The following is a 12,803-nucleotide window of genomic DNA, read 5'->3' as shown; positions in this document are numbered from 1 at the left end:
ATGTGTGTTGTTGTTGTTTTTGTTGTTGTTGTTGATAGCCATCCTGACAGGTATGGGTGGCATCTCATTATGGTTTTTCTTTCCATTTTCCTGATTAGCAGTGACACTGAACATTTAAAAAATACACCTGTTTGCCAATTGCATGTCTTTGGAGAAATGTCTATTCAAGTCCTAAATCCATTTTTTCTATAGGGTTATTAGTTTTCCAGCACTATTTACAGTAACCAAGATGAAGAAACTACTTAAATGTCTATTGAAAGATGAATGAATAAACAAAATATGGTAGAAACGATATGGACAGGAGACAGGGAAATCTTGGGTAGAAGAGGGCAGTTCCCCAGCAAAGGCACTACCCCCAAGCCTAGAAATCCATGGCCTTACATGGGAATAGGCATTCCTGTTTTCACACCCAAATGTTGCCTTTTGGCCAACCACATCCCCCTATCCTGTACCCATATAAACCACAAACCCCACACTCCACAAGCATATAAGCAGACAAACAGAACAGAGAGGAGCAGAAGAGTGGCAGAGAAGGAGTTTATGAATGTCGAGACGAGATCTGCTGAAAATGGTCAAAGAGAATATTGGCCGTGGGACAACAAAATTCCAGGGCAAGATCATCTTCCTACTCCATCCCCTTTCCAGCTCCTCACTCACCCTGTTGAGAGCCATCTCCATCGCCCAACAAAATCCCCACATTCACCATCCCTCAAGTCCGTGTGTGACCTGATTCTTCCTGGATGCCAGAAAAGAACCTGGGTATCAAGAGGGCACTGAGCTGAAACACTTAAGCTGTCTGCAGACAGCAGAGCTCAAAAGAACATTGTAGCATGCCCACTGGGGCTTCAGGAGTTGCAGGCACCCACCCCTAGATGCTACCATGGGGACGGAGCTTAAAAGAGCACTGTAGCATGCACACTGGGGCTTTGGGAGTCACAGGCACCCACTCCTAGATGCTACCATGGGGACAGAGCTCAAAAGAGCACTGTAGCACACACAGTGGGGCTTTGGGAGTTGCAGGCACCCACCCCTAGATGCTACCATGGGGACAGAGCTCAAAAGCGCTCACCAAAGCTCCTGCACCTGCCTGTCCTCATGCTCCTCCTCCCATAGGGGGTTTAAGCGTCCCTGGCTGAACAGATGAGCCACAACCTTGTCGCATGCCCTGCAAGGGTGGTCAGATAACATTCCCATTTCATATATACAATAAAATACTATTCAGCCTGAAAAACAGAAGGAAATTTATGATCTGTAATAACATGCTTAAATATTGGGGATATTATTCTAAGTGAACTAAAGCGGTCTCAGAAAGACAAATACTGCATGATTTCATTTATAGGAGAGAACTACAATACTCAAATTCATAGAATCAATGAGTTGTTTGCAGAGACTTAGGGGGTAGAGATTGCAGGGGAGGGAAGATGGGGAGTTGCCAATTAAGAGGCATAAAGTTTTATCCAAGTAAGATAAATAAGCTCTTAAGATTTTCTGTATGGCACTGTACGAATAATCAACAACAATGGATAGCACTTAAACACTGAAGAGGATAGAGCTCATGTTAAGTGTTGTTACCACAGCTAAAGAAAAACAATTAAAGTCCTTAAAGTCTTTTTTAAAAAAGAATCAAACTCTTTAAAGGAAAGGCAGTTTTTTGGGTTTTTTCATGACTCAGCTTCCAACTTAATTTTTACCTTCTGGCATAGTGAATTTGGAGTCCTGAGATTTTATTTTCCTTTTACATTTATCAGTAATAAAATAATGAATTAAATAAAATGCAGCTCTTGACATCAGAGTTCTTCTGTGGCACAGTCAACGCAGCCCATGCCTTAATCACAGATGTCATGACATGATAAGTTAAGAAAACTTAGCAGATCTTCCAGACTGAAGAATAATTGAGTTTCTGTTGGTACGAGTTGGAAAAATAAATACATTTCAACATATATTACACTTGTTTCTAACACAGCTGCAGTCATCTTAATACAGATTTCTTTGTTTTAGCAAAACTGCAACAATAAAAGTTGGAACAGCATCTTCCAGTGAGAAACGCTCTGTATCCTGCTTGCCAGATATAAATCACATGCCAGCATTCTTTTGGGAAATACAGTCATTGCCACGTTTCCCTGAGGCCACAGGTTGCTGGTTGCTGGTGAGCAACTGTCTGCTCTGGGCTTCTTTCATGAGAAAACCTGGCATTTAGTAGGTTAATTTGCATGTTAATGATTTCTCTGTATGTTAATTAATCTCTTGGGGCAGTATCTTTTAAGATATGGAAACACATCTTTTATCTGTGCTTAAAAGAGGAATGAGAGAGGGATAAACAGAAAATGAAACGGAAGAATACAGAAGTAGAACAAGAAAAGTACTTCAAAATAAATGATGTCTTATGATTTATAAATATTTTACTGTTAGTTTTGTCCTTATAATAACTCTAATAAGTTAGAAGGGGGAAAAGAAAAGAGAAAGTGTGAGTAGTCAATGCGGACAGATGGAATAACATTCTAAAATTTGGTGAATATGCTTTTTTCCCCTGACCTTGCAGAGTAGACTGAATTCGTTCATTATATATTCAATTAAAATTAAAAACAAAGTAAGAATCTTTTATGTTAAGACAGGCAGGATTAATTCTTGGAATGTCTTGCTTTTCATCAGCTCTGCCCTTTGCTAGGCCTGGCCCCTGGTCCTATCAGTTGCCATCCAGAGGGTTTCTCTACATGCTAGAAGGTGCCACATATTTGCATTGCCTGGTTTCTCAGTGATATGCACAGGAGGAAGCGAACTACTCAGTAGAAGAGAGGTGGGTCCCTGACAAGGGCACCACCCTCAAGCCCAGACCCACGGCTCTAAATGAGAACATGCATTCCTGTTTTCCTACCCAAGTGTTGCCTTTTCCAAAACCATCCCAGCCTACCTCGCTCCCAACCCTGTACCCATAAAAACCCCAAATTTCACCGGGAGAAGAGCAGAGGGGAGCAACAGAAAAGGAGAGAAGAGAAGATGCATCTGAATGTTGAGAGAAGAGGCAGCTGGATGTCAGAGACTATGGTCAGAGTGGAGTTCAGCCAGAGATGGTCAGAGAGAATTTCAGCTGGGGAAGGTCACAGAGGAGTTCAGCTGGGGACAGTCACAGAGGAGTTTGGCTGGGGATGGTAAGAGAGGAGTTTGGCAGGGGATGGCCAAACTTCAGGGGAAGATTATCTTCCCACTCCATCCCCTTTCCAGCTCCCCATCCTGCTGAGAGCCACTTCCGTCACTCAGTAAAACCCTCCACATATACCACCCTCAGTCTGTTTGTGTGACCTGATTCTTCCTGGATGTCAGACAAGAATTTGGGATGCACTGGGTATGGGAACCCAAAAACATTGTCACACTGACTCTTCACTGAGCTGTTTAACACTTAAGCCATCCACAGATGACAAAGTGAAAAGAGCATTGTTTGTAACACACCGTCTGGGGCTCCATAGGTCCTGGGCAACTCTTAGATGCTGCCACAAGCTGATACAGGTTTCATTCCTGCTGGTGTGCAAAGGCATTCACCCTGGTTCCTGCACCCGCTCACCTGCATGCTCCCCCTCCTGCAAAGGGTTTCAGCATGGTGGCCAAACAAAGGAGCCACCCCATAACAAGTCCCATGAAGGGGTCAAGAGAAGTCTCCTGTCTCAGTGTTACTAGAGGGAGTCAATTGCTTTACCCCCTCCCCACAACCTGGACTCTCATCAGGTCAGAGCAGAGCTTCTGAGATAACCACGGATCTGCTAACAATGACACAAAACAGAGCTTCAGGAGTCCTGGTGAATCTCATTGGGTGTTTAATGAAGCTTCCCTTTCAATTTCTTATTTGCAGATGCCTGCCTGCTGTCCAGGGAAAAATAGTTTCAGGAAATAGTCAAATAGAAAGATTCTATGTTTCACTTAGGATTTATTTCTGAAGTAGTAAATTTTGTAGATACAATATTGTTCTTCCTTGTCTCATTCCCTGTTCACTTAGGATCATTTGATATCCTATACATCAACATTTTGTAATCATAGCCAATAATTCATTGATAAAATATTAATATTTAAAATAAAATCCTAATTCAAATTTCCCAAATGACTGTAAGAATCACTGTTCATTATCAGTGTCTCCCCCAGAGCATTTGGTTGACAGGTCTCTTCCTTCAGTGCTGTCTGAACCAGTATCTCTTTTCTCCCTCTTCTGTCTTTCACAACATAGGCTTATTTTTATTTTTTTAAAGACCAGGTCATCTTTTGACCTGTGTCACAACTGGATTTTTTGAAATCTCTAATTGTTTCTTCATTATTGCAGACAGGCTACATATTCAGCTACATATTCATGTGTATTTACTGTGCCCATTATGCTACACACTGGACACAGGCTACACACTTACATGTATTTGCTACATTGCTGTTGTTTCTGTTGTTTGTCTGCATCCTATGTGGTTTATTTTCTTTGCTTGCTCATTTGGATTTATGGTTCTGTCTTGGGCGGTAGGAGGTTTCCAGATATGATCTCCATGCAATTCTCCCGGTACAAGGATCTCTCCCCTCACCAGTGGTTAAAGTTCATGTTTCTTCCCCTGAAAACATGGCTAAGCCTTTAACAGCTTTGACCAGATAAAATGCATGTTGTTTTAAGCCACAATGATTTGAGATGGTTTCTTACACAGCAATATATATCCCGCAAATTTAAGACTATTTATATTTTTTTGTCTTTATGTACACTTTTATATGTTTATGATATCCTTAGTTTTTTTCTTCCTTAGTTTTCTATTAATCTATTTATTAACTTCATTTTTCTCCAAATTATTCCTAAAATAAATATCAAATACTCTATTTCTTCTTTTTCTTTCTAACTTTTTTTGCTATGATCCCTCCCTCCCTCCCTCCCTTTTGCTTGTTTATTTATTCATTTAGTTTTTAGAAAGGGCATCTTGCTCTGTTGCCCAAGCTAGACTGCAGTGGTGCACTCATAACCCACTACAGCCTCAAACCCTTGGCCTCTGGAAATCCTCCTGCCTCAGCCTCCTGAGTAGCTGGGATGCCACTACACTTGGCTCAGTTGTGTAATTTCTAAACTGGAATGCCATTTAAGATGATCATACTGTTTTTCTCCCCTTGTCATGTTACAGGGAAGTGCAGGAATCATCAGTTCTTATTCTCGAAGAAAGAATTCTGCCAAGTGACTGGTTTATCAAAAAATTTTTTTAAAAAATTAAAGGAAAATAGACAGCAGAGAATTTATTGAGAGAGACAGTGCATGCTGAAAAGAAGAGGCAGAGCTGGCCGCTGAGGGGAGTGAGCCCACAGCAGCCTGAGTTCTGTGTTGGGTTTTTATGATGAAAAATACTCTCTTGAAGTTCTCACCTCTGCCTTCAGTCCCCTCCTTTTTTCTTTGACTAGTGTTTCCACTCCTGCCTTAAGTACCCGCCTTCTCCCTACCGAGTTTCCTCCCCAGGTTTGTGGGACCCTCCCTTACTATTAGTTGGTGCACGTGCACAGGCCCAGTGTTGGATACATACGGTGCCTGTGTTATATCGCCTAGGAATTTCTTCCTTGCCCTCTTCCCCTTATCAACTGACACCTAGCTGCATTCCAACAGGTTAACTGCAGAGTGAGCGATTGCTGGGCATCGTAAGGGGCGTTCCTTCCTGCCTAGGTATTTCCCCCACTCTGTGCATATACCCAGCATGCAGGTTTCGGGTGGTCACCGGGGTGAGAGATTTTCCAGACCTCTTTTCCTCAGGGATCCCCATCTCCTGCTTATGTGTGGCTGTCTGCCTACTCTAACAGCTGTACTTTTCTGTAGTTTTATGTTTTTCCCATAAATATATTTAATGTCTTCGAATAGTCTTTTTCTGAAATGGCTTTTACCTAGCCATCCAATTCCTGTGTGCAGTAGCACAAGTTGGAATATTTAGCTTTTCTTTCTAACAAATATTTATAGACAGGGCTGACTGCACTGGTTTAGTAATGCATGATAAGTTCAAATATTTTCTGGCAAATACCTGCTGATAAGTCAATACAATTAATAAGTCATAAATGTTGAACACTTTGCATTTTCACAAACTTTATATATTTGTCTAAGAATTTTTCTGCTCTATGTATATTTTCAACACCATCATTTGGGACACATCTTAGCAGAGTCCACTTCACATTATCCTGAATTTCTCAACCTCTTTACACATGTTTTCAACTGTAGTGGTATGTGCAGCTATTCAGTTACCTCAACCTTGGCACAGACTCCTGGAATACACTGAGCAATATTGGTAACATTCATTGAGTCATAAACGGCCAGGAAAGGTCCCTTTAAATCAGGTGTCTTATTTGACTCATCATAGTACTTCCAATGCTCTCAAGTTATCAAACCCATCAAAACAACTATTTACACTAAAGGACTAATAATAGTCTTAAAAGAGGCTATTTGAATATATTTCTTCAGCTGTCACAAATATGGTATAATTAATTCAATGCAGGAAAACTGCTTTTCTTGCTCGGTTAGCAAAAGAATCACTCAGAAAATTACCTTACAGAAGTCTCAATTTACTGTTTGAAATATTCCTGAAGGAATTCTGCACTGCTGAGATGTAACGTTATATATGTTCTATTTTTTCTCTGGGTGCTGCTCTCCTGTGAGTTGGGAAGGGTGGGCTGAGTGCCTAATCTGGTAATGTTGGTATACATGATATTATTTTACACAAGTACAGTGTTGTCACGTAATAAACACAATTTGAGGCATTTATTTTGATAAGAAAATAACCCATACTCCACTATACCCTCAAAGAAGGAGATTCAAAGATCACTGTGTTTCTTCTCTTCTTCTTTTGACTTAATGGTCCATTAGATTCCTCAGTATCTGGTGATGCATCTATCACTTTCCAGAGCTCTACACTGCACTTTTCGCTTTATCGCAGCTCTCTCTCTGGGGAATTTTGTATTTGTTCTCTCATAGCTGGGATGATCCCTGTCCCAAGTGCCTCTTTCTCTGCAGAGTCTGCTGTGTGTGAATATCACTTCTGACTCTGCTGGTTTCACACTATTTATGTTCCTTTGTAAATATAATTTGAGGCCTAGGTATTATGGGGTGATACTTCAGTACTGTTTGACTCTTCATTTCTCTATTATCATTTCATATAAAATCTGTATTTTGCAAAGACAATGCTTCTTTGAATCGTTTTATAAACTGATATAAAGTGGTGATTTTTTTCATATTTCCTTTTCATTTTTCCCCTGCACCTATGGCATCTCCTTTATTTTTTCTCTTTTATTTTTTAGTTGAGATGTAATAATTGCCCATAATGCATGGGATTCAGAGTAAGGTTGTCATAAATGCATACAATGTGTAAAAATCAAACCAGGATGATTAGTATATACATCGCACCAAATATTTATCATTTCCTTGGACTGGGAATACTCAAAATCGTCTCTTCTAGCTAATTGAAAACTCACAATTAGTTACTTTTAACTATGGTTATCCTACAGGACTATAATAGCACACTAGCACATTGCTTCTGTCTAGCTGTAATTTTGTATCCATTAACAAACTGTTCTCTAATCTCCCCTCAACCCTACCCCTTCTCGCTTCTAATGACCAAAATTTTACCCTCTATATCCATGAGCTCCACCTTTTTTTTGAAATCTCCAACATATGAGTGAAAAAGTAGTATTTATCTTTCTGTGTCTGGCTCATTCCACTTAACCCAGCATCCTCCAGGCTTATCATTGTTGCCATAAATGACAGAATTTCATTTCGTTTTACGGGTGAATAGTGTTCCAATGTGAATATATACTACATTTTCTTTCTCCATTCACATATTGGTGGGTGTTGAGGTTGATTCTATATCTTGGTTATTGTGAATACTGTTGTAATAAACATGGGGAAGAAGATATTATTTTTGATATGCTGATATATCTTTCTTTGGATAATTACCTAGCAGTGGTATTGCTGGATCACACGGTAGATGTAATTTCAGTTTTTTGAGCAACCTCCATACTGTTTTCACAATGGCTGTACTAATTTACATTCCCACCAACATTGTATAAGAGTTCCCTTTTCTCCACATCTCCACAAGCCTTTATCTCTGTGTGTGTCTGTGTGTGTGTGTTTGATAATAGCCATTCTAACTGAGTGAGATTATATCTCACTGTGGTTTTAATTTTAATTTACCTGATGATTAGTGATATTTAGCATTTTTTCATGTTTGTTGGCCATTTCTATATCTTCTCTTGAGAGATATTTATATCAATTATTTGCCCATTTTTAACAGAAGTACTGTTCTGCTGTGGAGTTGTTGGGTCCCTTACATATTCTGGATGTTAGCCCCACGGCAGTGAACAGTTTGCAGATATGTTCTCCCATTCTGCAGGTTTTCTCTTTATTCTGTTGATTGTTTCTTTTCCGGTGTAGAAGCTACTTAGCTTAATATAGTCCCTATTTCTATTTGTTTGTGTTGCCTGTGTTTTTGAAGTCTCACCCATAAAATATTTGTACAGAAACAATGTCCTAACGTGTTTCCCCTGTTTACTTCTAGCAGTTTCATAGGTTCAGGGTTGAGTGGACTCAGGAGGATGCTGTCCAGCCGGGGATGTGGAGAGGCAGGGGCTGTGGGGCCCTGGGGCCAGATGCAGTGGTGCGGTCCCCACCGCCAGATGGCACTGCGCTGGGGGTGGAGGGGAAGAGAGCCGGTTCCCTCTGGAACGAGGCTGGCGTCTCCCTGCCCTGGGCTCGGAGACTGTGAGGGCCAAGAGGCACTCCTGCAGCCAACTTGTAGATGTCCCTGGTGGGAGCGTGGACTGCAGGGGACCTCTCACTTACCTTTCCCCACAATGGGTAGTCCTTGTTGCCCCGAGTCAGTCCCGTCCCGTTGTTTTCCTTCCCGCTCTCGGCCGCCACCTTGAGTCTCCACGCCTCAGCGCTCTCCTGGCGCCTCAGCGCTCTCCTGGCGCCTCAGCGCTCTCCTGGCGCCTCAGCGCTCTCCTGGCGCCTCAGCGCTCTCCTGGCGCCTCAGCGCTCTCCTGGCGCCTCAGCGCTCTCCTGGCGCCTCAGCGCTCTCCTGGCGCCTCAGCGCTCTCCTGGCGCCTCAGCGCTCTCCTGGCGCCTCAGCGCTCTCCTGGCGCCTCAGCGCTCTCCTGGCGCCTCAGCGCCCTCCTCGCTAAACGCCAACAGTGCTCTTCCTCAGATGCTCGATTTAACTGGTGTGAGGTCAGTATGAACCCATTTATATGAAGGTTTACAACAGACAAAATTAAGCTCTGTATTTTAGAGATGAATATGTAGGCGGCAAAAGTGTCTTTATAACAAGGAAGTGTTTGTAGTATTCAGGGTTATGGTCACTTTTAGGGGCAAAGAAATATGAGATCGGAAAGACAATACAGAAAATGTGAGGTATTCACATTATTTTCTTGTCTACAAAAGTGTTTATAATATTCATTATGCTCTATTTGTATGCATTCTTCTGTATAGAAGTTATATTTCACAAGAATTATTTAACTACATGCTTTCTCATCAAGTTAACGTCTACTTTTTTCCCTATTTTTTAGCCTTCTGTTCAAGTTTTTAAAATTATTTCTAAATTTTGCATATAAAGACAGCATACTTTATCAGAATCACTGAAGCCTCAATGATCTGGAAAGAAAAAATATGTTCATGCCTCTGTCGGTAAACAAGAAAGAAACTGGAGGTAGATGGAATGCAAAAATAGGACATGCATCTCAGACTGAATTGCAAGCAATCATTGGAGAACAGCTATCAAAGGCAGAATGCAAACTAATGAAAATTTGTGCTCCTTTTCTATAATTATTTTTTAGCTTCTTTTCTCATTGAGTACTAACGACATTATTTGTCTTCCTTTAATAGAGGTTTACTTTTGAACTCCAATTTTTAAATTATTTTAAATAAACAAAAAACTTTTATGACATCAATGGTATTTAGTTCAACTTTCCAAAAGGCAATTAAGAATGTCAGAAGATACAATCAAATTAATGACAGCAATTTGTGTTTTCTAACCTTTACCTGAGAAGATCAAGTTGAAATATTTTATAGACCTCATAATTCTGCACAGTATTCTCTGTGTTCCACAAACCCTGACACTTAGAATACATTAATATCTTTGAAACAGAATACACTAAGGTTGATAATTCATATTCACATTATATTTGCATACTTCTATACTAAATTGGAGATGGATATACTCAAGATTTAAGGAAGAAAGAAAAGACCAAAGGAAGAAAGAGGGAGGGAGGAAGGAAAACAGAGAAAAAAAGAAAACACAACTTAGCTAATTTAGAGTATTGTAAAGAAAACGTCCTCATGAAAGTTATCATTTTTTGCATATATACCATGTGTGTAGACCCATAGCACATTCAGTGGTACCTTCACCTTGGAAAAAATGGTTGATACTGGAATTTCTCACTGTGCATGTCCCATTGAAATCTGTATCTAGGGCGAAAAATTCCATTGATTTGTCTTTGCGGAAGCCTGTGTTGTCCTCCTATGCTGCAGGCATTCCACTCTCATGCTTTGACTTCACTGTTCATTTTTCTGAGACATGTGGTATCACAGCTACTTCCCATTCTTCTGTTACTCTATGCAGAAAATATTCCTAAGGAGTTGTTCACACTTGTTTGGAATTGACCTCACCAATCTCCGCTCCATCCACTGAAATCAGGCTCTTCTCCTCTCCAGACCACTAAAATGGCACTTAACTGTTGTTACCACTGCCTCTAACATTCCAAATCTAAGGATCAACATTCAGACTCTGAGTGCTGTTTTATTAATATAATTTGAAATCGTTGATCACTTTCTCCTGAAAACTCCATCGTTACTAGATTTCTGGGCTCCATTCTCTATTGACTGTCTTGTTTTCCCCTTCCTCCTTTGCTGTGCTGGGGCCTTCTCATCTTCCAAGCTTTTAATGCTGGAATGCCCTGGGGCTGCATTCCTGTGGCTTCCCTCTTCTCTAGTTAGTGTCACTTGCTGTGCAATCACACTTGCGTGTCTCTAATTCCATATGTACTTTCGACTCATGTAGCTCTCCCTGAATTCATATCTATGTGGGTGTCTAATAATCACCTGAAAGTTAACACATATAAAGTAGGGTTCCTGGTTTCCCTCTAAATCTGCCCCTTCAAAGTCTTCACCAAAGCAGTAAATGGCAACTTTACTCCCAGATCCCTAGTCCAGAAACCTTGATTTTGTCTTTATCACATACCTGACATCCAATCCATCCTTAAATATATGAATGTGATCTTTAGAATCCATCCAAATGCCTAACCTCGAATCCCCGGGGCCATGAGGACTTCTTGGTCTAAGCCTAGCGTGTTAATTTCCTGGGGCTTCCATAACAAAGTACCACAATTTGGGCATCCAAAACAACAAGAATCTGTTGCCTCACACTTCGGGGGCTCTGAGTCCAACATCAAGGTGTTAGCAAGGCCCCCTCCCTCAGAAGGCTGTAGGGGCTAATCCTTCCTGGCCTCTTCTTGGCTTCTGATGGTTTGGTGGCAATCTCTGACATTCCTCGGCTTGCAGCTTCACCACTCCAATCTTTGCCTTCATGAGTGTCTCTGACTACATATTGCCATTGATATAGGAGTTAAGAAGAAATCAGTTAGGCAGATAGTGAGGATACAGGAGTCCTAGGTAAGGTTTTCCTTTTAATGAAAAGTAGCCCCCAAATCATTTTCTTTTCTAACAAAGAGCAGCTTTTAAAATTGAGCTACAGACATAGACAAGCAAGCTGGGAGCTTTTACAGGCAAATGCCAGCAGTTGTGCCAATAAGGAAAGGCTACCTGGGACTAGGCATGTTCAAAATGGTGGCTCCATCTTCCCATCTCTTTGCCAAACCATGTGTACAGTAGGAAGACAATATGGTGCCAGTCAGGCAAAGACCCCATTTGCATAATAAGATTAGGGTGGGGTGACCAGCCTTGCCCACGTGCTATGTAAACATCACACCTGGTGCAACCAACCTCTCACAAGAGAGAGAGAGCTTCTCTCCTTTCTCTGTCTTTTGCAGATTAAACCTCCACTCCTAGACTCACTCCTAGTGTGTGTCTGTGTCCTTAATCTTCTTGGTGTGAGATGATGCCACTTCACCATCTTCTTTAAGGACAACAGCCAGATTGTATTATGGAGCCACCCAATATAGACTTGAGGAACTCATGCAGTCTCTCTTCTTTTCTTCATCTGTTACATTGGGTATTACCGTCGGTTTTACAAAGTTGATGTAAACATGTTATGCAATTCTGCCTACGAAGCACAAAATTATGGGCACCTGTGAAGTGATGAAGGTGATGAACCCAATGCACCCACCCTCATCCCTCTCACACAGGTCCTATTGCCCTTGTAGGTGGCACTTGACCCTTGTTATGCTTTAATTAAAATTCCTTGGTGTGTTTAAACCTTTTAACTTCTGCAAAAAACCACATTCAATTGTGGATTATTAGACTAAAAGTAGCTTATTCAGTGGCTGTGAGAATTTAGTTGCCTCATAAAAGTAATATATTGCCTAGTTAAAACATTATCTAAACAGCATTCTAGACATAGAAGATATTGAACATAACTGGGTTCTTGTCTTTCTTATGTAGTACACTGGCGATGAGAGGCATAGTTTGGGGAGTTGCATATTTAATTTTGCTGCTGATTCAGACCATGATAATACAGTAAAATGTGGATCCTCTTAGTTTCATCCTGACAATAATGATTTTCTTATCTTACCCAACTGGATAAAACATATTCTGTGGGAAACTTGTCAATCACAAGGTTGTGTATATTAGAGAATGAGAGGTCCGACAGAGCATTTTTTTT

The 12,803-nt window shown here is 40.9% G+C and overlaps 1 long non-coding RNA gene across 2 annotated transcripts in view; it reads right to left on the bottom strand.

Moving 5' to 3' along the window:
* The window catches only part of LOC129524299 (uncharacterized), a 54,227-nt gene extending 45,110 nt beyond the window's left edge, over positions 1-9,117 (bottom strand). Inside the window, exon 1 of one of the 2 annotated variants that reach the window (XR_010134909.1) lies at positions 8,810-9,117. This is a non-coding gene — a long non-coding RNA (uncharacterized lncRNA). The remainder of the gene's footprint in view (positions 1-8,809) is intronic. The other variant, XR_008668070.2, reaches the window with a different exon arrangement.
* Positions 9,118-12,803: the final 3,686 nt, after the last annotated feature.

This window comes from Gorilla gorilla, chromosome 7 (genome assembly GCF_029281585.2).
Source record: "Gorilla gorilla gorilla isolate KB3781 chromosome 7, NHGRI_mGorGor1-v2.1_pri, whole genome shotgun sequence".
NCBI classification, from domain to species: Eukaryota; Metazoa; Chordata; class Mammalia; order Primates; family Hominidae; genus Gorilla; species Gorilla gorilla.
This window is presented reverse-complemented; position numbering and strand designations above follow the sequence as displayed.